This window comes from Eptesicus fuscus, chromosome 17, assembly GCF_027574615.1.
Source record: "Eptesicus fuscus isolate TK198812 chromosome 17, DD_ASM_mEF_20220401, whole genome shotgun sequence".
Lineage (NCBI taxonomy): Eukaryota > Metazoa > Chordata > Mammalia > Chiroptera > Vespertilionidae > Eptesicus > Eptesicus fuscus.
In genome coordinates, this window is record NC_072489.1 from 57,458,698 (window position 1) to 57,482,980 (window position 24,283).

The window sequence follows — 24,283 nt, forward strand, 5'->3', positions numbered from 1 at the left end:
AGAGCGTCTGCCAGTGCCCTCGCCCCCGCGCTCGGGGTGTGTTTTAGGTTCATTCGCCAGCAGCGACGCCCTCATCGCTTTCCTGTCTCCAATCCGAGCGCTTCATTCCATGGTAGATGTTGCTGTTAGAGACCCTACAACGAGATTGTTTTATCTGTACATTTTTTCAGATATTTAACTGTATAAAAATGTTCATTTTACACAATATTTAATTAAAGTATTTCTCGTCTGTGAACTTCACTTTGGGTAATTTTTATGTTTTGGTTATTGAGACGCCCACCTGGATGCACACGCGCGAGTGACCCTGGGGGTGTCGTCTGCGTACCCGGGGGTCCTGAGCGTTGTCTCGGCCGACTCAGCGGGTTCATGGAAGAACCTTCTGCAGAGGGACCCCGCCTGCGGAGAGGCTGTGAGTGACTCAGGTGGTTCTGGTCCCACCTGTATGTTTCACGCGCACATGTCTGCAGGTGCCGGTCAGACTCGGGCCAGTGGCACTGAGGGACACGCACCATGGCCAGGCTCACGGGGGCGTGGTCACCGCTCGCCGGCCCCTCTGCTTCTGAACCGCAGGGTTTGGCCGGCAGAGCAAATGCTCCTTGCATCCCCGTCACGTGCTCCGCTGGGCAAGGATCGGCTTTAGGAGGGGGCAGGGAGTGGGGCGCAGGGCGGGCGGACAGCAGGGCGCCAGATACAGGTGCCAGCCGAGGTCTGACCTGAGGGTATGGTGCCACCGCCGACTCCATGGCCATGACAGGCCCGGCCCCTGTGGGCTGTAAGGAGAGCTGCTGAGGTCCTAATTTACACACCGATTTCAGCTCCAGCGAGTTCTCGGCACCCCGTTCCGTGTTTTTTCCTGCGTTTTTCATCGCCTCCTCAATGAGAGGCGGTTTTGCATGTTTTGGCTCGCAGCTCTCACACATACACATACGTGTGATCCAAATTAGTGCTCACAAATGTCCGCTTAATTACTTGTTCTGCTGAGCAAAACAGGAAACAATTACTCAAAACATAAAGGAACTTGTGCCTCCTCCTCCTCCTGTCAGTGCCAGGCGGCTCCTTTGACGGCATTTGTTTCCGCCTTAAAGAGACAGCAAAGACAGGGGCTCCGGGCACAAAGCTGCCGCCTGCCCCCTCCCCTCCCCCAGGCTCTGTCCCAAGATGCGGGGGGGCTGGGGGTGGGCGGGGGCCGGGGACGCAGTTCACCTGCCTCCCTGCTCTTGGGCAGGAACCCAGCCTGGGCTGGGGGCCAGGGCCCTGCGTCCTGGGCAGATAGAAGCGACTCTATGTTTGTGTTTCGAATCAGAAGCGAGAAGGGCCCTCTCTCGGAGCGTGTGCCAGTTATTGTCAGGCCGCCTTTTAAGGTCTCTCAAGCTCTTAAAGATTATTCAAAGCACTCGAAATGGGCTTCAATCTAATGCCTCATTTCATTGCATTAAACAGCCCAGTTAATAAAGAATCGATATATTCAAAGGGCAAGGTTATCTTTTGTCTATAAGGGGTGGTGTCATTCCGCACCTTTTATAGTTCAAATGCTGAAAAAGACCTCATGAAATCCATACTCATCAGGCAGGTCACCGGGAGCAGCGGGGAGGCCGCGGGGAGAGGGCCCCCCTCCGAAACCACTCCAGCCTTATCGCCGCGCCCCGCGCGCCAACGGGGCCGCGGAAAATGTCAATTTCTCATCAAGACAAGAGGCTGCGCTGATCAGCCTTTGCAGAGAATACACACAATTAAGAGAAGGCAGCCGGGCGGCGGGCGGGGCAGCCGTTTGGAGCTCCCCCCCCCCCCCCGGCCGAGAGCCCCCTCCCCACAGATGATAACAAGAGTTGTTGATAACTGAAGTGTCAATACACCCAAGAGCGGCTTCTGAATGCGCGTCCTTGTGCTGGGCGCTCCCGCCGATCCCGGCCGATAAGGGCGCAGCTGCCGGGGACACGGGGCTGGCCCTCACAATTAACGCCATGAATAAATCACACAAAGGGTCCGCTGCTTTGGACGCCGTGAGACAATCCCCCGCTTTACCCTTCAAGGGCTCCCTTTATGTGGGAATAAGGTTGCTTTTAATGAAATTTAAACTCATCAGAGGAAATCAAAAACCTCCAATCAGATTACAAATTGATTTTCTGGTCGTTTGTCATTTCCCAGTGTGGGGCCGCAGGTTTCCCAGGAGTGGCGTGCACGCAGCCCCAGCCGGGCCCGGGGACAGACGGGGCAGCTCCTGACCCGTGCGCACTCGGACCGGTTCTGACTCTGCCCCCCTCCCGGGAGGTTCTGGAAAAGTGAACCCCCGACCAGAGTGGGTGCCATTCAGCTCCGAGTCCAGCCGAGGCCCCACCTGGGGGCACCGCCGTCCTTGGCGGAACTGGCTGACGTCCAGGCTCAGCCAGGGCCCACCGACAGCCAGGGGACGCTCAGTCCCGGGACTGTGTTAAGTCGGGGTTTGTGCGCTCGCCCTGAATCTGCTCTGTGCCACACCCACAGAGCCCCCCGGAGTCCCACAGAGCCAAACGGAGCGCCAAGGAGTGCCACGGAGCCACGCAGCCACAGGGAGCCACGCAGCCACAGGGAGCCACGCACGGGGCGCTCACGGACGGCCTGGGGCGGCCAGGAAGCAGGGCCAGGTCCTCCTCGGCCTTTCAGTCTGAGCCCAGATGCGCGTCCCTTCGCAAAGCCTGCCCTGCCCGCCGCGCGGTCCCGGGACCTGCCGTGTGCGCCCACCCAACCCTGGAGCATCTAAGGCCACCAGCCTCCCAGGGTCCTCCCCACGTGCCTGACGGGCCGGGGCCTCCTCCCCATCCGCCCCTACGTCGGAGGCACTGGCCCAGCTGAAGGGTCCCACGGAGCATCTGGCTGGGTGTGAGGGGCGTCTGTCCCTCCTGGAAAGACGGGGCCGGGGCCGGAAGCCAACATCATTTCTGACTCGAGGTCGCCGAGACCACCTTGTACGAAACCGTCTCTAAAGTGAGGCCATCTCCCACATGTTTACGTGCAGCCACAAGCACCGTCCTCACCCGCCTGCAGTCCCGGCCGGTGGCGAGCAGGGCATCAGTCCCGTCCTCCCGTCCGTCCTCCCAGGAGGAGTGCCACGGAGCCACACAGAGCTGAGCTGGGCCCCTCTCTCAGGTGACAAAACTGCAGTTCGAGAGGGGATGACCAGCCAAGGTCAGAGGGCGGGAAGGACCAGGCTGGTGCAAGGGGAGTGCCCAGTCGCACCCCTGGGCCTGTGCGCTGACGCAGGTCTCAGACCTTCGGGAATTCAAGAGACAGACCATCGGGATGGAGCAAGAAGCACGCTCCCTGGGACGCCCCCAGCCAAGCTCAGGAGGACACAGGCCACCCCCGGGCTCAGCGGCCTGACGCAGCCCGGCCACCTGGACAGCTTGTCATGGAAGCTGGCTTGTCCAGCAGTGTTAGCTGCGGCCCAGGGGCCCGTCTTCAGGACACGGCCAAGGTCACAGGCTCACTGCCCCAGGGCCTCCCCTCCACACCAGGGGACCGCCCCCAAGGAGCCGCCCACTCTCTCCCACCAGTGTCCTGGGGTCACACGTGGCCCACACCAATGCCCGTGGACACTAGGTGCCCTTCGGGTCTAGCAGCGGGTGGGGCGCAGGCAGGGCAACGGGCTGAGGGGAGGAGCTGCGTGCATGGGGGAGGGACGGCCAGCGTGCAGGCCAGGACTGAGGCAGCACCGCAGGGCGGGGCCGGAGGGCTGGGCCGGCCAGGGCTCAGGAAAGCTTCCGCTACCGCCTGACCGGGGCACAGGGTGCCGACCGAGGAAAGAGAGCAACGAGGACTGAGTCACAAGAGGCCACAAGGAAGTCAGAGAGACCGAGGGTCAGGAGGGGGTGTGGGGGTCCCACCCGCTGTCCGGCCAGCCCACTCCCGCCACTGCACTGATGGGGGCCGTGCACAGCTCACTCCCCCGACAGGCGGTGTGGTCATTAGCTAAGACCAGACCTGGTGTTTCTCCCCAAGATAGACCGAGCTCTTCGCTGCCTCCCGTGCCCCTGCTGGGGGGCCAAAGGCGGGCCGGCGCCCCGAGAAAGAGAATCTGCAACAATGACAACAAGGGGTTCATGTTCCCAACACACAACGAGCTTTTGCAAATCAGTAAGACAGGACAGGATCCTGAAGGAAAACGGGCAAATTCACAGGCAATGTGCAAGGACAAGTGACCCAGGAGCCTAGCAGGCTACACTGGAGCTCACTGAACAGGCATATCAGATTGAAACAATGAGGTGGGATTCATCTTTCCCTCATTTAACTAGAAAGCATTTTCCTTAAAAGCTCGCATCAGTCCTGCCGATGAGAGAAGGCCTCTCCCAGTTGTCCGCCGAAGTTGTAAGTGGTCCAGCCCCTCCAGGAGCCGGTCTGACGTCGTTACAGCCAGAGACTCACCTGTGTCCCTGCCCACCCACCACGTCCACTTCGGGAATCGATCTCAAGGAGATGACCGGAGCTTGGGCAAGACGGCGAGAGCAAGACTGCTCGCTGCTGTGCATTTACCCAGAACACTGAAAAGAACCCCAATGTCTAAGACCGGGAATAATGAACTGAATTATTACAATGGAATAGTATCTGTTCCAGGAAGACCTAAGTGGTAGCGAGTTATAACTATAAAACGCTTAAACCCGTCTTCATGGCTTCAGACTGTGGCGCGTATTGACGACTGTGTGTGGAACGATGGACGTGCCGCACGTCTCGCACGCGACACCAAAAGCAGGAGCCGCAAACGGAAAACGAGCTCGACGTCATCCAAAGTACAAACATCTCTGCTCCCAGTGACACTGAAGGAAGCGAGAGGACAGCCCCCAGGACGGGAGAACCCTCCGGAAGAGCATGCATCCACCGGACACGGACCTGGGCTGGACTACACGCAGAACACGTACGGGTAACGAAAAGGCAAATGACTCCGTTTAAAAACGGGAAAACGATCTGAAGAGACGGTTCTTCCAAGAAGACATGTCAGCGGCCCACAGGCACATGAACAGATGCCCAGCATCACGGGTCACCAGGGAAAGGCAAGTCAAAGCCGCCATGAGCTGGCACGGCACACCCACCGGTCTGGCTGTAACGTCAACGTCGGACAACACCACGTGTGGGCGCGGCTGTGGAGAGGCCAGCACCCTGCACGCAGGGCTGGGGGGATGCGGCCGGGAACCCCACACCTCGGGGCTCCGCTCTCGGCCGGTTCTTCTCTCTCTGAAGGCATCGCTTCTTTGCATGTGGGACAGACTCTGCGCCACGCCAAGGGTCTGTGGGGGATGAGCCCTTGTGGGGGGCTGTCACCGCCCAGGGTGGGTGGGGGTGGGTGGCCTGCTCCGAGTGCGCGGTGGGGTTGAGGGCGGGGGAGGTGAGAAGGGCGGGCAGGCCCTGGGTCGCCTGTGCTTGCTCTGACCGGAAGCTCCGGGCGGGAGGGGCCCGTGTGGCGGCGATGGAGCAGGTGATCCTGCCCGGCTGCTTCTCCCGGAACTTCTCTAATCAGAACGGATCTGCTGTCAGGAGCCTCGGCGTGAGCTATGGCGCAGGCGGTTTCCTGGACGCGCAGACCCGTGCAGCCCGGTGCTCGGACTCTTTTTTTTTTTTTTAGTCTAACAAGAATCAATATTTAAGATTATGCAATGTCCATGCCAGCCCGAGGACAAGGCCGGATAATTTACAATGCAAGGCATCCATTCTTTTTGAGAGGGGAAGGGAAAATCAAGATTTAAGCTTTCCATCCTGGGCTGAACTTGCTCCTCCATCCCTAATGGCACCCGACGTAAATAAGCCATCCATTTTGCTTTGTGTGAGCCGCCTGCACTTCGCAGAGACTCTGAAGAAACTGCCGGGCCGCGTGAGACCCCGGCCGCGGGGCTGGGCGCCACCGCCCGTCAGCGCCGCCCGTGGGCATGCTGGCCGCCCGGCCCGCGCCCTCGGAACCTGCCCTCGGAGTCTTTGCCCCCACGACCAGCGGAGAAAGCCGTTTTATTGTCAGCTCCTAATGGTTCTCGTGGCCCGTGATTTTAATGTGAAGATTAAATATTTATAAGGGCTCGTCAATAGCATCCCACAGCGGGTCCCCCGAAGCCGCAGCCGGGGCCCTGCTCGCGCACGAAGCCAGAGGTGGAAGGTCAGGCGAGCAGGCAGCAGCATCTGCTGTCGCCAGGGCCGGGCCCTTATTTAGGGGGCAGGGCTGGCTCCTTTGTCTCCAGTTAGTGGAACCACTGGCCTCTGCCACCTTAGGCGTGACGCGCCAGGGGACCCGCCAGGGACCTCCCTGGACACTGTCCAGCTCAGGGTGTCTCTGGAGGAAGCAGGGGCACCACCCTTTCCCGCCACCTGGAGTGAAGGCAGGAAGAGAAGGGGTTTGAACAAAGAGCAGCCTGTCCACACCTCCCGGGGCTGCGGGACCCCTGGGTCCTGGTGGGGGCCCTGGGGGAGACGCCCCGTCTGCCTCCCGTGGGGTCACTGAGCTTCTGAGATGAACCAGGATGTGTGTGAGCGGTGAAGCACTGCCCACGTGCGAAGACTATTCTTGTTTCCACACCCCAGGCGTGCATGGACGGATGCCTCTTTGAGCTCTGGGGGTCAGGTGACCACTGTCCTCCCTCACAACCAGCCGGGGTCACGTGACCACTGTCCTCCCTCACAACCAGCCGGGGTCACGTGACCACTGTCCTCCCTCACAACCAGCCGGGGCCAGGTGACCACTGTCCTCCCTCACAACCAGCTGGGGTCACGTGACCACTGTCCTCACAACCAGCCGGGGTCACGTGACCACTGTCCTCCCTCACAACCAGCCGGGGTCACGTGACCACTGTCCTCCCTCACACCCAGCCGGGGTCACGTGACCACTGTCCTCCCTCACAACCAGCCGGGGTCACGTGACCACTGTCCTCCCTCACAACCAGCCGGGGTCACGTGACCACTGTCCTCCCTCACAACCAGCTGGGGTCACGTGACCACTGTCCTCTCTCACAACCAGCTGGGGTCAGGTGACCACTGTCCTCCCTCACAACCAGCCGGGGTCACGTGACCACTGTCCTCACATCCAGCCGGGGTCACGTGACCACTGTCCTCCATCACAACCAGCCGGGGTCACGTGACCACTGTCCTCCCTCACAACCAGCCGGGGTCACGTGACCACTGTCCCCCCTCACAACCAGCCAGGGTGCCCACACAGAGAAGAGGGGCATCGAGGGCTTGAGGTAGACGGGCTGGCGTCCCCGTGAGCATGACGCGGCCCTGCCCCCCGAGACTGCAGGGCCCTCTCGTCGGGACACCCGTCAGCCAGGGAAGGACATGGATCTCCGAGACAGGACGCGAGGCGCCTGCAACCCTGCTCCTAATGGGGCACGTCGATGAGGGGACATTGATCACCGCCGGGCAGGCCTGGCGGGGCCTCCGCAGGGAGACGGAGCCGGGCCGCCCGGGAGGACTGCGCCCCGAGGGCCCGCGGCCGCTCCTGACGGCGGCGATGGTGATGAACACGCATCGATTCCTTTAGTGCCCTCCGGAGCCCCGAGCACGCGCGCTTATTGGAAAGTGCCTGAAACCAAATTGAAGACGGGCCAACGAGGAGAATGAAGCCTGCGTTACGGGCTTCCAGCGCTGCGAGCAAATGCGGAGAGACAACAGGTACCCCCGCCCGACACCGAAGGAAGACACTTTGCCCCTCTCCGCTCAGCAGCCCGCACCGCTGGCCAGTGAGGCCCACACGCCTCCTGGGACCTGCTTCCCTCCCCGAGCGGGCGCCCGCCCAGCCCCCGGGCACAGCTGTGGTGCCACCAGGCCCGGCCCCCCGAACACAAAACCATTTCTAACCACTTGCTGCTTGGAAAATTTCAAGTTTGCAGAGAAGTCGGCAGAATAGAAACAGCACAGAGAACCCCGATCACGGTGCCCAGCCTGGCGGACGGCGGCCAGCGCCCAGCCCTCCTGGACCCCCCGGCCTGCGTGCGTGTCCCTGACCCGCTCGGGGGAACAGCACGCAGCCCGCGTCCCATCCCGACACTCGGTGTGAGCTCCCCAGAGCGACCTGGGCGGTCGTCCCCCGAGCTCCTGCCGTGTCCACTGACCCGGTAATGTCCTTCCCAGCCTCTCCCCTGTGACCCAGGGCCCAGCCCAGAGCAGGCAGCCAGCTAGCTGCCAGGTCTCCGTAGTCTGTCACCTGGAACATTCTCTCAGCCTTTGTCTTTCCTGACATTGACATTTCAGAAGGAAATTCCAGGACTTCACAGCAGTTTCCGCCCCGGCCTGCTGGGCTAGAAGAACCCGCAGACACAGGGAGACCCGGCCTCGCCCTCCAGCGTGGGCGTCACCCTGACGGTGGCCCCCGGAGCCGAAGGGGTTCGGCCCTGGCTGCCCAGTGTGGGTGTGGGGAGGGCAGAGGTGCCCAGCTCTCTGGAGGGGCCCCTTTCAGCCACCAGCTGCTTGGCTCACAGACTCACGGTGCCGGCAGCGCTCCCCGGGGCGTGCAAGTGTCTGTGAGGCCCCCGGAATCCTGGGGTGCTCGGAGGACTCACTCCTGGCTGGGCTGCACCCCAGGATCACTGATGAGCAAGAAAGCCGAGGAGCTCGTTTCACATTCACCTAAGAGCGACCTTGACCCAGACTGACCTTCAAAGTCCGTGGCTCTGACCCTGGGACTGTTCCCCACGGAGCCCTGTGGCACCCCCGCAGAGCCAGGGGGGACCCCGGGAAGCCCTGGGGAGCAGAGCAGCCTCCGGAAACAGCTGTCTCCTCAGCGCCTCCTGGCGCCGGTAAGAGCAGAAGAGAGAGCGTGGGGAGTTGGGGAGAGAAACAAGAGGAGAGGCCCTTGTACAACGAGGGGCAGGGACGCGGGGGCAGAGCCGGCACTCTGGACGCCCAGCCCCGGGGCCTGCGCCGACAGGGGCCCGGACCTCTCCCGGGGTGAGAAATGGTCCCAGACAGGGGTGTGACGATGAAATGCGACGGGACATCTTGGACTGGATTCCGGAACAGAACAAGGACGTTCGTGGAAAAGCGGCTGAAATCCGAGTAACGCCTGTGGTTCGGTTAGTAGTGTGGACCGCGGTTGCTGCCTTAGTTTTTCCACCTGCCCCACCGTCACCCAAGATGCTAATGTTACAGGGAGCTGGGGCACGGGCACATGGGGACACTTTGCATTGTCCTTGTGGCTCTTTTTCAATCTGAAATGATATCAAATTGAAAAGCTGCAACGCACAGAAGACAGCGGTGGAGGCCCCCCGGGCACGCCGGGGCCACGTGACTCCGGCGGCAGCACCAGCAGCTCCTACAGGCCCCTGTTCCTTCCGCTTCTAGAAGGTATTCTAGGAGCTCAGCCCTTAAACCTCTTCCCAAAGATCCTGAAGCTGCTTAACACCCACCATCCATCTCCTGCCGCTTAGGAAAACACTCAGCGCTAAGAGAGGAACCGGAGCCACGTGCTCCGAGCCCGGGCGGCCGACGCAGGAACGGCTGCTGGATGTACAAAGAACGCCGACGGCTCACCATCGAAACGGCACAAGGACACGTGCGCCAGGAGCCAACAGCCCCAAACCCGAGAAGATATGAGAACAGCCAGGCCCCCCGGAGCAGTGTGCGAGCCCACGCGTCACCCAGGAAACGCAAAATAAAGCCACGCGATTTCACCCCACACCCCCTCGGGGCAAAACGAAAAAGAACGGCAACCCGCAAGGCTGCGTAGACTGCTGGCGGGCGTGTACAACGGCACAACCGCTTCTTCGGAGAAGGGAAGGTGTCCACGAAGGTACGTGAACCTCCGCTTTGCACACACCTGGAGAGACGCCAGCACCTGCCACAGAAGCCGAGAACAAGGAGGTGACGGCGCAGCTAAAAGCCGGAAACATCCGTGTCCACCGACACGAAACCAACCAGCAGTGGCACCTGCCTGCGAGGCAAGATTGAGCAGCAATGGGAAACGAACTTGAGTGCAGGCAACGACACAGCTGCAGCTCAGAACCTGCTGAGCGTGGGAAGCCCGACCCCGAGGGTCCAGCGTGAGTCCCCTTACAGGAAGCTCGCCCAGAGCGGAGCCACGGCCACGGAGGCGGAGCGGGGCCCCCGGGGTGCAGGCCCCTGGAGTGATGGAAAGGTTCTTAGTATTTGAACATTTTTACATTGTGGTAAAATAGGCAGAACAGTTGCCACGTGAGCTGCCTCGTTCAGTGGCGCCGAGGCCATTTGCTGTTGTACAACCCTCACCCCTCCTGCCTATGCCTTTACGGCTTGTTTACACCCACCGTGCGTGGACGTGGGAGGCCGTTCCCACCTTGCGGCTACTGGGAGTGCTGCGGCTGGAACACGGGGTGCAGGCATCAGGGGAAGTTCTGTACCCTGATCGGGGAGTTCGGGACACATTTCAGACCCGTTAGACGGTACCCTTAAAATCTGAGCACCGCCTGTTCTCAGCACAGGCCCGGGGCACAGTCCTCCACCCCGTGCCCCACCCCCACCTGCGGGCCCCACCTGGGGGTGTGGAGGGACACCCCTCCCACTTTCCCACCAGGTTGTCCGTCCGGGGAACGCCAGGATTTCCGGGAGATCCCGTGGCTGGGCTCAAGCCTCTCACAGACCTCAGGCCTTTGTCTGGTCTCCCCCAGGTCTTCAGTCCTTGCTGACCCCGGAGGGAGGCGGCCTGCTCCCCCTAGAGCGGCCGTGCCCAGGAGTGGTGGCCACGGGGCCAGTGTGGACCATCCCCAAGCGGACAGCACAGGCGCTCCCAGCTCTGGGGCCGCGTCTGCACACATACATCCTTGAGCACAGCAGCGGCAGAGCTGCAAAGGGCTGAGGGCCTCGGCTTCCCTGGACACAGTCCTGAGTTGCATTAATAAAGAGAAACAGTAGGACTCGTGGCAAAAATAATAAAGCCGCCACCCGTTGGAGAGGAGGAGCCGAAAGCTCTCTCTGGGGGACCCATGCCTACTCCTGAGCTAATTCTTTTCTGAAATAAGTTTGATCTGTCCTCAAAAATAATGAAAGCCGCGGACACTTCCGTGAAGACAACTGGAACAGGAGGCCTGAAGGTGAGCCGGCTCCCAGCCTGGGCGCCTGTCTGCGGGCCTGGTCTCGGTGCAGACCGCGCTCTCTCCGCAGGCTGGGGTGGGAGCCCGTGTGGGCATCAGCCGTGGGCAGTCCCAGCGTCCTTTCCAACTGAGCTGCGGCGTGACGTCAGGAAGGACAGTGGAACCCCTAACCGCACCCCGGTGCTCCCGGCTGGCCGGGCTCCCCGAGGCAGGTGGAGAGGAACTCGGACCTACGTAAGAGCCGCTGCCCAGCCTGCAGCCCCTGGCAGGCCCCCGGGGGACCTGTCCCCAGCGAAGCCCACAGCCAGGCAGGTCACGGACAGCGATGGGCTCCGGAGCTGGCGGCCCTCCCGCAGCGCACAGGAGCCGCGAAAGGCTGGTTCGTGGCACAGCACACGGCTGCCTCCCACTCACCCCGGGGCTCTGGGGCTCTCTGCCTGGGGTCAGGGGTCAAAGCCTCTTTCCACCCCAGGACCAACTGGGAGGGGCCCTCACACACCCACCTGAACAGGCTGCGGCGGGCAGAGGTGGCCTGGTCTGTCCTCGGGTCCTGCAAGCACTTTTAATTCTCGGGGTTGGCATTCAAAGCTCCTTTCCTCCTCCTCCGTACACTGAACTTCATGGCGGGTCACTGGATACACAGAGAACACCCTGCCACGGCTAATTCCTTAAAGGACTGCCGCATGTGGATGTGGGTACATTAGCATCTTGTAAATGTTACAACGTGTACACGAAACACTACTGCCAATGCCATCAGGACGTTATCATTCCTGCCGACCCTGTCGGGGTCCCTGGCCTGTGGAACCGTAGCAATCCGCGGGTGCAGTCTGCAAATAGCAGTATCTGTGTCAACCCCAAAGAAGGCCGTCTCAGTTAAAAATAAAAGGAAAATGACTCAGTATCATGGCGGGGCATGTTACTACGATAAGCCCTTTCCCGAGGCTGCAGAAAGGAACATATGGTGCCGTTTAAAATCCACCAATTACACAGAAGAGCCGGAGGAGCCACGGGCTGAAGCCGGAGTCCGGGCGCTGGGCACCACGGCCATGCTCTCGCCACTCCATGCGAAGGGCGGATGCCCCCAAGGGAAATGCACAGCCGGGCAGCGAGTGGACGGGAGTGTCACCTCCAGAATTCCCACCCTGCGAGTGACGGACGCAGCCTGTGGTCCCACCTTTCCCTGGCCTGACTGGCTACTGGGGGGTGTGGGGCACGGAAGGACGTACTGATGTTTAAGGGGGTCCACTTTTTCAGCATCGCCTTGGAGGCTGTCTGGCTTTCACACCATCCGCCCACATTTCGCTTCCCGGCCAGGGCGCGCGGCGCTGGTCGCGCCTGGAGCACCTGCGTTCGCCACGCCATCCAACAGACGCAGGGAAGACAGCCTCTTGCCTCTGAGCAAGACGTCAGGAAGCGATGCGTGTTCAGAAAACAGCACAAGTGTCTCCCAAGTCCTTTCCAGACACCATCTCGGTTCAGAGGTTCCTGGCAAAGGAGAGGGTGCCGTGGGGCCGTTCACCAACAAAGTGACACCCTAAGGGACAGAAGCTCGAAGAGAGTGACCCTCAGCTCAGCTCACCAGATAAAAGCAGTGACTCTGAACATGAAATACAAGTATTTTCAGGAAACACATCATTTTAAGTTTTGTACTTAAAGTAGGACTTACTAAAATGTTCTATCTTACATTATTTCCTTTTGATATGCTAAATGAAAACCTAACGTACTATTATGAAGAATTTAAAACATGGACCAAGTCAACAGAACAGCATAATGAGCCCTGTACACCTCTAACCCAGCTTCCTTACCCGTCAAATCCTGCCATCCTGGCTTCATTTAGGCTCCTCCCCAATTACCTCCTTCCTCCAGGTAAAATTTACATACTTTAAAACATACCAATCTTAACTACACGTGTTTGATGAATAAAAGATACACTCCCTTAACCTACACCCCCATCAAGACATAGATTTTTTTTCATCATCCAGAAAGTTCCCTCATGGTACTTCCTAGATAACCCTCACACCCTCCAGGCGACCGGCCTTCTGAATGCTCTTCTCTGCAGAGAAATTCTGCGTCTTCCTGAACATCATATAAATGAAATTACCGAGTTTGTACTTCTTCACTCAGCATGTCTATGAGAGTCACACACATTGTTGTATAAACAGGCATTGCTTCTGATTGCTGAGTCGTATTTCATTGTGTGAATATCCCACAGACTGTTTATCCAGTCCTCTGCTGGGTGCCATTTGGGTTATTTCCAATATTGGGTTGTTATAAATACAACCACTAAGGCCTTCCAGCTTTGTCCTTTCTAAGGTTGTTTTGGCTCCTCCAGATGCTTTGCATTTCCATGGAGTTTCAAAAGTATTGCCAAATTTTATTCAATCTTGTGGGGATTACGATTGGAATTGCTTTGGAATTCTAGATCAATTTATAGAGAGTTCACACATTAACGGTATTTATTTTCCAATCCATGAACATTGCATAGCTCTCCATTCATTCTGGTCTTCTTTAATTTCTCTAACAAATATTTTATAGTTCTCAGTATAGAGAGCTTGGTCATCATTCATTAAGTCTATTTCTAAATCTATTTTGCTTTTGGATTCAGTTACAAATAGTACGTGCTGCTTTTATTGAGTTTTCCACTTGCTTCCATTTGCTTTGTGACAATATAAAGAAATACCACTGGTTTTTTTTGTTTGCTTTTTTGCATATTGGCCTGGCTAGACTCACTTTGTTGGCCATCCCGTTTTTCCTTGTTGACTCATTAGGGTTTTCTACGCACAGTCAGGCCACCTCTTTCCCAGCATCTTCATGAATTGTTTTACTTGCTTCGCTGCACGGCTGTCCTATCAGGTGCACGCGGAATAGAATGGTGAGAGCAGGCATTGCCTGGCTCCTTGTCTTAGGGGAGAAGTATTTCAACATTAAGTGTTTGTAAACTGTGGGCTTTCCGCTGGTGCCTTTCATAGGGCTGAGAAACTTCCTTTTTATTCCTAGTTTGCTGAGAATTTTTTTAATGAACAAGTGTTGAATTTTTAAAATGCCTTTTTTGCATCTATTGAGATGGTTTCCTTTATTTTCTTGTGTATTCTGTTAAGTGGCAGAGTATATGGTTTGGTTTCTGAACACTAAACCAACCTTGCATTCCTGGGATAAACCCACCTGATCACTGCTTTTCTTCACTAGTGTTTTGTGAAAGATTTTTTTTTTGCATCTATGTTCATAAAAGATATTGGTTTAGAGTGTTTTTCTGGTAATGTCTCTGTCAGGATTTAATATAAAGGTTATTAATGTTTAAAATCTGCTTTATTCCAATTTTCACTCCATGTGACTTAAATGTAACTGAAGCCAGAAAGGAGACGGGAAGATAATGTCTTAGTAGCATTACAATGGCAGTATTGTTACTATTGCATTGGGAACACTGCTCTATTCTCAGGAGGGAAGAGAAAGATAGAGCAGAATGAGAAGGGATGGTGAGGGCGAGCTGCTCAGAATTGACAAAATGCCCACAGTGGTTTTGGGGTTCCTCGCTCTCCCATTCATGACGCCTGACCACTAACTTAACTGTTCCTCAAAAGTCTTCCTCTTATTAGATTTTTAGGTGCAACTAGTTTTCTAGTTATAGTAGAAATCCCTGGGAAAACTGATGTATTTTCTCAAGACAAGTCTAATTAAATGTAGAAACTGTTGAAAGGAGGCATATCAAATGTTCTATGTGATAAATGGCGTTTTAAAGGTGATTGAGAGAAATAGCTACCTTTAGCATCATTGGTCTTCTCAGATGATCCATCCTGAGGCCCTAATATGTGCATGAAGTGTCTGGGGATAAGCAGGCGGTGACCAGAGACCCAGCCTGGAATCGGGCCATCTACAGTGAGTGACTGCAGGGAGGCGGCTCCAGCCTAGCACGGGGCTGGGAGGGACAGTGTCGGGACAGAGATGATGGAGTGGGTGCAAGGCAGGACCAGCAGTGTCGGAGGGAGATGGGCGGGGGAGCAGGAAGGAGAGAGTGGGAGGGGGAGAAGTGCAGTGGTGGACGGATGGCTGAGCCACCCGGGACTTGGGTGAACTAGAAGACTGCAGGCAGTCAGCCATCTTCTGGACCCCAGGACTCCAAGGATCCCTGCGGCTCCTGAGAGGGATGCTCCGTGCCTGCCCTCTGACCCACCGTGCGGGCTCTCCAAGCTTAGGCAGCAGCAGCACAGCGCAGCCACCCACTGGCCATTGCTAGGGTAACCGCACTCTAATATAAACAGCAGAACAAATTAATCGGGGACTGAAGCTTGGATAAACTTCCTCACGGACCAGCTTAGTGGCTTTCTGTGGACACAACACAGGCAGGTTCCATGCTCTTGTCCAATTCTTGAAAACAACAACCTTCAAGGCCAATTATGTCAAGTCGTCCGAGTCTCCTGGTTGAATCCAGGTGAGCTACTCCACAAGGGTAGATCCAGACCTTGCATGGACGGCAGGGGTTGGTCCTTCATTCTGGAAGTCAAGGGCACCTTTGGAGAAGGTCAGTCTCATCATCTACCCCAAGCACTCTGCTTCCAGAATCTGTATCCCACCTGCAGACTTGTAAGATACTAGATGAGCAACTTCCAGATCTGCCTCAACCGGCTCCATCTTCATAGCGTTTCTGTGATGTGATTACTAACAGTCCTTTTCTTCACGATCTGCTCCCTTAGAACGCAAACCCCACTGGGGCAGGGGCGCCACCTGTCCTGCCCCAGTTACACCCCGAGATCCCAGAACAGTGCCTGGTCCAGGGCGAACAAACAAATCCCTGTTGGAGGAATAAACCGATCCACTGGTGATAAGAGAACAATTGTTGGATGGTGTGGACTGGCGGTCCCTTTGAAAGGATCCAGTTCAATTCTCTTGGGATGGAAACTTTGGTCAAAAGGCCTGGCTCAGGCTCCCCTGTTGACGGAATCTATGGGTCTCGGCGAATGTGAAGTCCAAGCTGCAGTCCACCTACTGCGACGTGGCCGTGACCGCTCTGGCCGCGCAGCCCCGAGGCCTGAGGAAGCCTCCCGCGTTGGTGAGGCGCCGCGCGGGGGGGCGGTGCGGCTCTGAGTTAATTCAGAGGGAAGCACTGCCCACAGAGACGACGCGGCTGGTCTGGGACGCCGTGCTCTGTGGACAGGGTCACTCGCTCAGGCTCAGGTGTGACTGTGTCAATCAGCGATGCTGTGTTGTTTATGGAAAACCGTTGTAAAGGGGTTGGAAGTGCCTTTTTAAAAGATTGCTCCACACGGAGGTATCCATCTGCGCTTTCAGGAGAAAAAGCAGCTTTTTGTGTTTGGAGTATCAGTGAACGTGTAGACAGAACTTGCTCATGAAAGTTATTAATACACATTAATAGGTGCGTGCACTCCTTTGGGACACAAGGCCAGAAGGGGACAGAAATCTGGAGATCTCCTATTTGATGCTGAATTTGATGACCCATTTACTTTCAGGTGTGGGGCCTCCCGACTGTCCTGGCGTGGGGATACCTACAGGCAGGTGCATTACACACAGAGGATGCGGCGGGGCGGAGCTAGGGTAATGCTTCCTCCGAGGTGGGGGTGGCGGCTTTTAAATTTGCATCTCGGTCCCGATGGGTCTGCTGACTTCCCAGCAGCTAATCTCTGCCATTCCCCTGCTCGCCTCCACGCCCTTCACCTGAACGTGACCTAGAGCCAGTCTCCCTAAGGGGACACACACACGGCCCCTCGCTCTGACCGCAGGCGACTCTCCCGGCTCTGGAGCACCGTCAGAGAGAACCAGGTGCGTGCAGGGACCGCTTCCCCGGGGCCACCTGGCTGCCGTGGGACTCGGAGCCCAGGACGGAGCAGCTGCCCTGGGACAGGAGGCCCGCCCAGGGAGGTCTGTCTGTCAGTCTGTCTGTCACATGTCCACTGCAGACAACGGGCAGCCAGGGATGGCATCGCCAAGCAGCTGGGACGAGAGGCACCGGAGACGGGGGCTGTGGCTGCAAGAAGCCAGCAGGGAGCCCAGGCCCAGGCCCACGTGCGACCTCACCACCTCCCAGGCCAATCCCCCTCGCAGGGACGCGGCGCTCGGCTTTGGCGCTGGTGCCGGGCACGCACCGGAGCCTCAACACAGGCATACCGTCCCCTGTGCGTCTTCGGTGTGGGAACCGGGCTGTGAGGACCGCACGCGGCACCGGCACGATGCACGTGAGCTCACGCACGCACGCGGTCGGTGTGGATCATCTACTCCGCGGCGAGCTCCCGCGTTCACTTTCAAACCCGAGAGCCCCGAGCGCCAGCTGCTCACCTCCGGGTCCCCAAGAACGGGCTGACCGAGAGGTGGCTCTGGTGCGGCCAGCTGTCCCCGCGGACAGGCCGGCTCTCCAGTGTCCAGCCACCCCACCGACAGTCCCCGGGAGCAGAGAAGGAACAGGCCCCAAAGAGCAGGATGCTTTTAGGCTTAAAATCAAGTCCCTCCGCCAGGTGCCAACCACGTGGCCACTTGATTGATGGCGGCAAATAAGGGCTCTCAGTGCGGCTGGGAGCGCGCCTTCGCGGAAAGCCAGGGATGAATAAAAGATACGAGAGCGCAGCAAACACAGCGCAAGGGCAGCGCACGCAGGCGGTACATTAGCATCATGGAGGCCGTAAACAGGCCCCCAGAGCTGGCAGCGGGCCCCGCGTCGCAGGTCCGTGGGAACAGGGCACACGTGGACTCCTGCCCGTGGCCCCTCACTTCCGGGGTAGCCCAGTAGTTGGAAGATCTGAGCAGATTAATTTCTCCGGCCTCATCCCTGCTGAATTACAGGGGCCTGGTGCGCCCCGCCCCCTGGGCCCTGGGCTCCCCTCCACGCAGAGTGCCGTGTCAACAAAAATGTGATAGTGACATTTCTCTCTCTCTCTCAATTACATGGAGGCTTTTCCCTGCCAGCGTAAAACACATATTGTGCTCCGGCGAGGTGCATTGTACCGAGGTCAGCGGGAACTCATTGTCCTTCTGCTTCGGAACAAGAATACTGACATCTGTAAGATCCGCTGTAAATACTCCAAGTGGAGGAGACTCAGCATGCTGGGCAGGGAGGGCAGGGAGCAGGAGGGCAGGGCCCGGGGGAGGGAGGTGGGACAGAGGACAGAGAGATGCTGAGGGATTGACGAGGGCTAACCCAGAGGCCCGGGCTTGCCCAGGGAAGGTTTTGCTGAATGTTTTGTATGAATATTTGGCAAATATCTACAAGACAGCATCGGCTGCAGTGCCCACTGCAGACAGGAGGCCTGGCAGGGCCAGCGGTGGCCCGGGGCGCGGTGTGGCTGTGAGTTCCAGTGGGGTGGGGGGCAGGAGGAGCCTGTCCCCAGTGCCACCGAGCCACTCACTGGACAGTCTGAATCAGTAAGTGGAGCTGGGGTGGGGGTCGACCCGCACAGAGGTCCGGGAAACAGAGGCCTGCTGGGTGCCGGTCCCCCCGCAGAACGGCCGGCCTTTCAAGTCGGTGTGGGAGCAAATCAAAGGCAGGTCTGACATCCAGCGGGAGAGGCTCTTCTCCGGAGCAGAGGCTGCTCGTGGCAAAGGGAATTTGGCGGCAGGCAGGGGGCTGCGTGGATGACAAAAGGACTGCAAACGAGGGAGAGGTTCCGAGGGAGAGTCTGTCCCCGCAGCGGCGAGACGGCAAGTCCCACTCAGTTTCTCCTTCCCCACCCGTGGTACAGGGCGAGGCTGCGTGTGCGTGTGCATGTGTGTGTGTGCATGTGTGAAGAGGGAGAGGCTGTGTGTGTGTGCATGTGAGTGAAGGAGAGGCTGAGTGTGTGTGCATGTGTGAAGAGGGAGAGGCTGTGTGTGTGTGTATGCGTATGGAAGATGCATAGACCGAGTATGTGTGTGTGCATGTTTATGTGTGCACATGTATGTGCACAGATGTTCCTGTGTATGCATGTGTACAAAGATATGCATGTGTGAGTGTGCACAGGTATGCGTGTGTGTGTGTGTGTGTGTGTGCAGGTCCCAGTGCGTTTCCCCCGTCCTGGTCAGAGTCTGTCAGAGGTAGAACGGAGAGCCACCTGCCTGGGGACTTGGCTTCTGCCGTGTCTGGTGCCACCCCCCGGGTCTGAGGTGACCGTGGCGCTTCCCAAAGCCCCGCCCCCGGCAATGAATTCATTTCCCCCCGGACTTTCTCCCCTCGGTCGGCACCCTTTCCCTGTGGCCAGAGCCAGAGCAGTGAGCATGTGATTTCAATTTGAAATTAAAAGTCATGTCTGAATAACAGAACGGCATTCTCATTTCCTAATACCCCGGTTTTTACTACTTTGCATTCAACTGTGAAAAGTCTTTTAAAACTCGGAACAGCAGTAAAACTTGAATGAATTTTTGACCCATTATTGCATAGCGGGTGCGCCTTCCAAGTCGGAGAGACTGCCAAGTTCTCCCCACCTAATATTTCCACTTTAATTGTGCCACTTGAGAAATTTACGTGCCTCAAAATATGGCATGAATCTTACGCTTATTGCAGTATCATTAGCAGCAACATTTAGGCAACATCTGTGTGCTATAGAACTAATTGAAGTAGCAGAAGTGGCAGCTGTAAATCCACAGGAAGATGGCAGTTTGCACCCAGCACTGCTGAGCTAGCTGCTAACTGTCAGCCTGTTCCCGCAATCTGCTCGCGAGGACGGCGGCACAGGCTCACAATGTCCAAAAAAATACCGCGCCGGGGCTAATGATCCTATTAACCACTTTGCCGCACCAATTTGGCTGTTTTTCCAGTTTCCTTGTTGAATTTCATTATAAATTTCTCCATTCCTGTAAAAAGTCCAGCATGAGACGTGTCTGACTTTAAGCGACTTACCTGAGCCGAGAAACGTGCATCTGGCCAGACCGAACGAAGGATTGATTTTTTTGGTTATTTAATCATTCCGCTCCCCCACCACCAACTCCTTTCCATCGCTTCAAAATTTTTATCACACACGTCTCTGTAAAAAAAAAAAAAATTAAAAAAATAACTTTAACATCCCTGGTAATGTTGATATTTAAAGCAATGGCATTTTCTTCCCACGGACATAACATTTTCAATAATCAATACAAGATGGCAACCGTAATTTATTACCGGGAGGGGGTGGAGAGAGACGGTAGGAGCGGACCGGGACACGCCGGCAGTTTGCCGAGGGACCAGGAGGCTCCGGGTGTTTGAGGGGCTGGGGAGCATCAGGGCTGAGCCCCCAGGTTCACACGTCACGGCCGATGCGTGGAGGCAGCCACACGCTGGGGCGGACCCACCGGGCACGGCCTGCCTTCAGCACTGACAGCAAATGCCGGCGATTCTCCCGCGCGGAGAGCAAGCCAGCAGGAGCGGGCGATCCCGGGGCCCCTCGTTCTGGGGGAGGAACGTGGGCACCGGAGCCAATGCTTTCATTCAGAACCTTCCCTCGGGTGCGCACCGCGGGCAGGCCTATCACGCAGGCCTCCTCCAGGGCCTGCCCGCGGCTCCCACTCCGCTCCTGCGTGTTTTTGTCTGGCGGGGCGTGGAGGCGCCTCTCCGCTGCCTGGCCCGGCGGCAATAATGTCGCCGGCGTCTTCCGAAGCACGCGAGGTGCAGGGAACACACAGAAGGGGTCCCCTGCAGTCTACGGGGGCTGCTGTGTTTGCCAACAGCCCGGCTTCATTAGAAAATTGGCACGTCCACCCCGCTGCCTGTGACACGCCGTTAACTGCGGACATTTGCGGTCTTAATGCTCAAGGACTCAGGGGCCGACGGATAAGGGGGGAGCCGGGGCCTGCTGACCCCTGCGCCCGGGGTGCACGCTGCCTCTCCGTATTGAAAATCAATAGCCACGTGGCTGCGGCAAGGTCGGAGGTCTGCAGAATGAACTTCCCGGCACTACATTACGGACCCGTGTTTCTTGGTTTATTTTCCAACAAGAACACATTTGAAGGGGACCCGGTTAGGAACCACTGAGGCGGCGCCGAGCGAGAACCCAGGGCCGCGGGCTGCCAGCGGCCAGGGTCTCCGGCCAGCTCGGGCCACGGGGGAAGGATGCGGAATGCTCCGTCCGTCTGCAGTTCGTTCTTTTTGGCTTTAATGGACTCCTCCTTCAGGGGCCGCGTTTCCACCTGCGCAGAGGAGGATGGAAGTGGGTTGGAAACCATCCATCCCTGACTTATCACAATGAGGCAGCTTAATAGCAACATGGGTGCTGTCCCCGCTCCTGGGATTCCATTCCACCTGAGAAGCCAGCCCCAGGCCTCAGTGTTAGACTCGCTTCCTTTGAACGAATCCTTCAGCACGCGTGTCCCGGAGCCTGGCCCCCACACGGAGCCTTCACACTCGGAAACCCAGAGGCCCCAATCATAGGTACAGGGGCTACAGCTACTGATACTTTTATTTCCTAGCATGCTGAGAAATTCACACTTATTCATTTGTTAAAGAGAACAAAATCCCAACACATAATACCCCGAATTAGCAAATACTTAATCTATAATTTCCAGAGCAAATACCAGTGAGTGAGCAGAGCGGGCCTGTACCCCCTTTCTGCAATCCTCCCAATGCCACGCTGTCCTCACTCAAACTGCGGGAAGACCGGGCCCCGCGGGGACGGGCAGCTGAAAAGGCGGAGCAGCGGAACAGCCCTGCGGAGAACTGGGGGCTGCGTGTCCGATCTTGCACTCACGCTCCCAGGCGGGCGGGAGTGTCTGTGAGTTTGGCCGCCGTGCGGATCCGGGACCCGCCAGCGCCTTCCCTGATGCACGGAGCTCCGCGGGTCCCGCCTTGCCGTGGAAGGTTCAGGGACCCGCACGTGGCTTTGTACATCTCAGTGGTCACTTGGAAAGGCCGGCTCCCCGGGTTATGCCGATCTTCCCCGTGTTGACACGTCTCGTCATGTGACATTGAGAAGCTGATGTTTGCTAATGTCACCGCCAAGCTTGTCAGAAAGGTCTTTAAGGATCCAGAAGCTGTATAGCTACAGTGGCAGATACGAGTTTTGAAAAATTCTAATTTTTGTTCAAAAACCTAAGTTCTTATCATCAGTAACGGAAGGGCCAGGTTCGCTTCCTCCGCTTGGAGAAAACACGCAGCAAACACAGGTCTGAACTGCCATTGTCGGCCGTTGTCTCTTGGGAAGCCTGACCAAGCCGGTGGCCACCGGGATGGTCCCAGCTCCCGGCACGCACGGTCCTCCTGACTCTCCCTCGGCTCCTGCAAAGATTCTCTCCAGCCCACGGCCCTCCTGGTTCACGGTGAGTGCTGCATTGTAACCTCTGCTCTGGGCACGGCGTGGAGGCCGTGGGGCACTGACGTTTTGTGGGTGACGGTCCCTCAGACACCCTGCTCCAGGTCTTGCTAGGCTACGAGTCTGAAAACTCAGGGCCAAACCTTGTTCCCAAACCCAAGGCCTGAAGGCCGGGGACCCCACTGTCAAAGCCCTGGCGGTGCTGCACACCTGCTCGGCCGTCCGGTCCCCAAGTGGAGCTGTGAGTGCCCCGGGGACAGTGACAGGGGGCAAGCACGGCTGAGAGGGCGGGACTCCCGTCAGGGGGCAGCTGCAGAGCGGCTCAGGCAACTCGACTGTGCTGGTTGCAGACGGGGAGCGTGGGCTGCTGCCCGCATGGGGCCAGGCCCCTCCCCTGCATGTGCCAGCCGCCACGATGCTGGCACAGGCTGTCCCCTCCGGCACCAGTGCTTGTAGCGGGTGCTCCCGGCCTGCTCAACCAGGAGTGAGAACCCCCTCTGCATGAAACTAGTTCAAGGGGGTTAACACCGACCATTTCTAGAGCCGCCCACAGGGCCAAGAATCTGACCGGAAATAGGCCCACAGCCGTACTGGACGATGACCTTCAGTGACTCCCAAAATGTTTCAAATTACGGAATGCTCAATATATGAAAGCAAGCTGTGAACGGGTATTACAAGGGCTCCAGAACCTACAACCCAGACCAAGAACCGCAACAATGCGTGGCGGTGGGCTGGCCACCCAAGGTCTCTGTGATAGGCTGTTCTCCGGCCTCTGCCCCCGAGGCCTGGATAGGGCTGTACTGCGTGCATGTTGATTTAAAGCAATAAACATCCTCCAGGCTTGAGAGCTTTATAAAATGGGTGCTGTATACCCTATGCAATCTCCTGCAACTCACTCTGTCTGCCCATCTGAATTCATTGGTGCTATGGCACAGAGCATACTCACCGCTGTTGCTGCACCTCGCTCTGCCACGCTCCGCCACGGTACCCACCACTGCCCGTGGGCCGGATCGCTGTCTTCCAGATGGATGTGGGGATGGAAGGCGCTGCTCCCGCCCTGCAGAGCCGTGCACGTGCCCAAGGCTCCCGGTTGCGGGGGGGGGGGGGGGGGGATGTGCCTGGGAGTGGGGAGGGGAGAAAGGCTGGTCAGAAGCTGAGGCCTGTCCGCGCTCCAGGGAAACACCACATGAGTGTCCACAGTCCCCGCGCACACAGACTGAGTGCGCTTCTCAATATTTTACAGACATGGCCCTTCAAAGTCCTGGAACATCAACCAGAGCAGTTCTAAGTGCGCACGGCCACGCGTGGGCTGTTCTAGACTTGATTCTAGAACAATAACCTTTTGCGCTCGGATGTCAAGATTAAAATTACTCTTTGAATGTGTCAATAATTTGAAATATAAAAAAATCCAAAGAAATAAGTTTGTATGAAAAGAAACTCCAGTTTTTTTATTCTACTGCCGCGCTTTGTAAAATCTGGGGTATTAAAAAAATTAAATCCCGAGTAGAATAAAGGAATCGAGAAAAAAGCAAGCGAGTGCAAAGGGATAAGGACTGGCATCAGTCCCCAGGGCTCAGCACAGACCCTGAGCTGAAGGCCTGGGCTCAAGTCGAGGCCCCACGACTTTAACGCTGAGAGACGTGGGGCACAACACTCCCCTTCCCTCCCTGCTCGGGGAAACGCCGTTAGGGCGGGTGAGGGTTGGGAGTTTTGACAAAGGACGGAAAGGCTAGCTTGTGTCGGCAATGCTACATACTTACCAAAACGCTTTCTGGAGATGCCCAGGAGACAGAGGTTTTCGCGGCAGAGCTGTGGGCACGCCGTCTGGGGAGCAGGGACCCCGGCGGCCGGACGAGACCATCAACCATCCCACGGCCTGGCTCAGGCTGCGGAGCGCTGGAGGGGAAGCCGGGAGGAGGGCCCCAGGCCGCGCGGGGTAAGCTGGCTCTCCACCCCTGCTGGGCCCTGGAGCTCTGCTGTGTTGTCGGGAACACGCCCATTTTTTCAGAAGTTCAAGACAACTCTTTTCAGGGATGTCTTCTTGGAGTTGGGGTGCCTAAGGCGGACCCGGAAGCT

General features: G+C 57.5%; 1 long non-coding RNA gene across 1 annotated transcript; it reads right to left on the reverse strand.

Annotated features, from left to right (window-relative positions):
* Positions 1–792: 792 nt before the first annotated feature.
* On the reverse strand, positions 793–23,290 carry LOC129152060 (uncharacterized). Its single transcript, XR_008558805.1, has 3 exons — positions 23,154–23,290; positions 19,828–19,951; positions 793–974 (listed from the first exon to the last, which is right to left on the reverse strand). It is a non-coding gene; the product is annotated as an uncharacterized LOC129152060 (long non-coding RNA).
* Between the last annotated feature and the right edge of the window lie 993 nt (positions 23,291–24,283).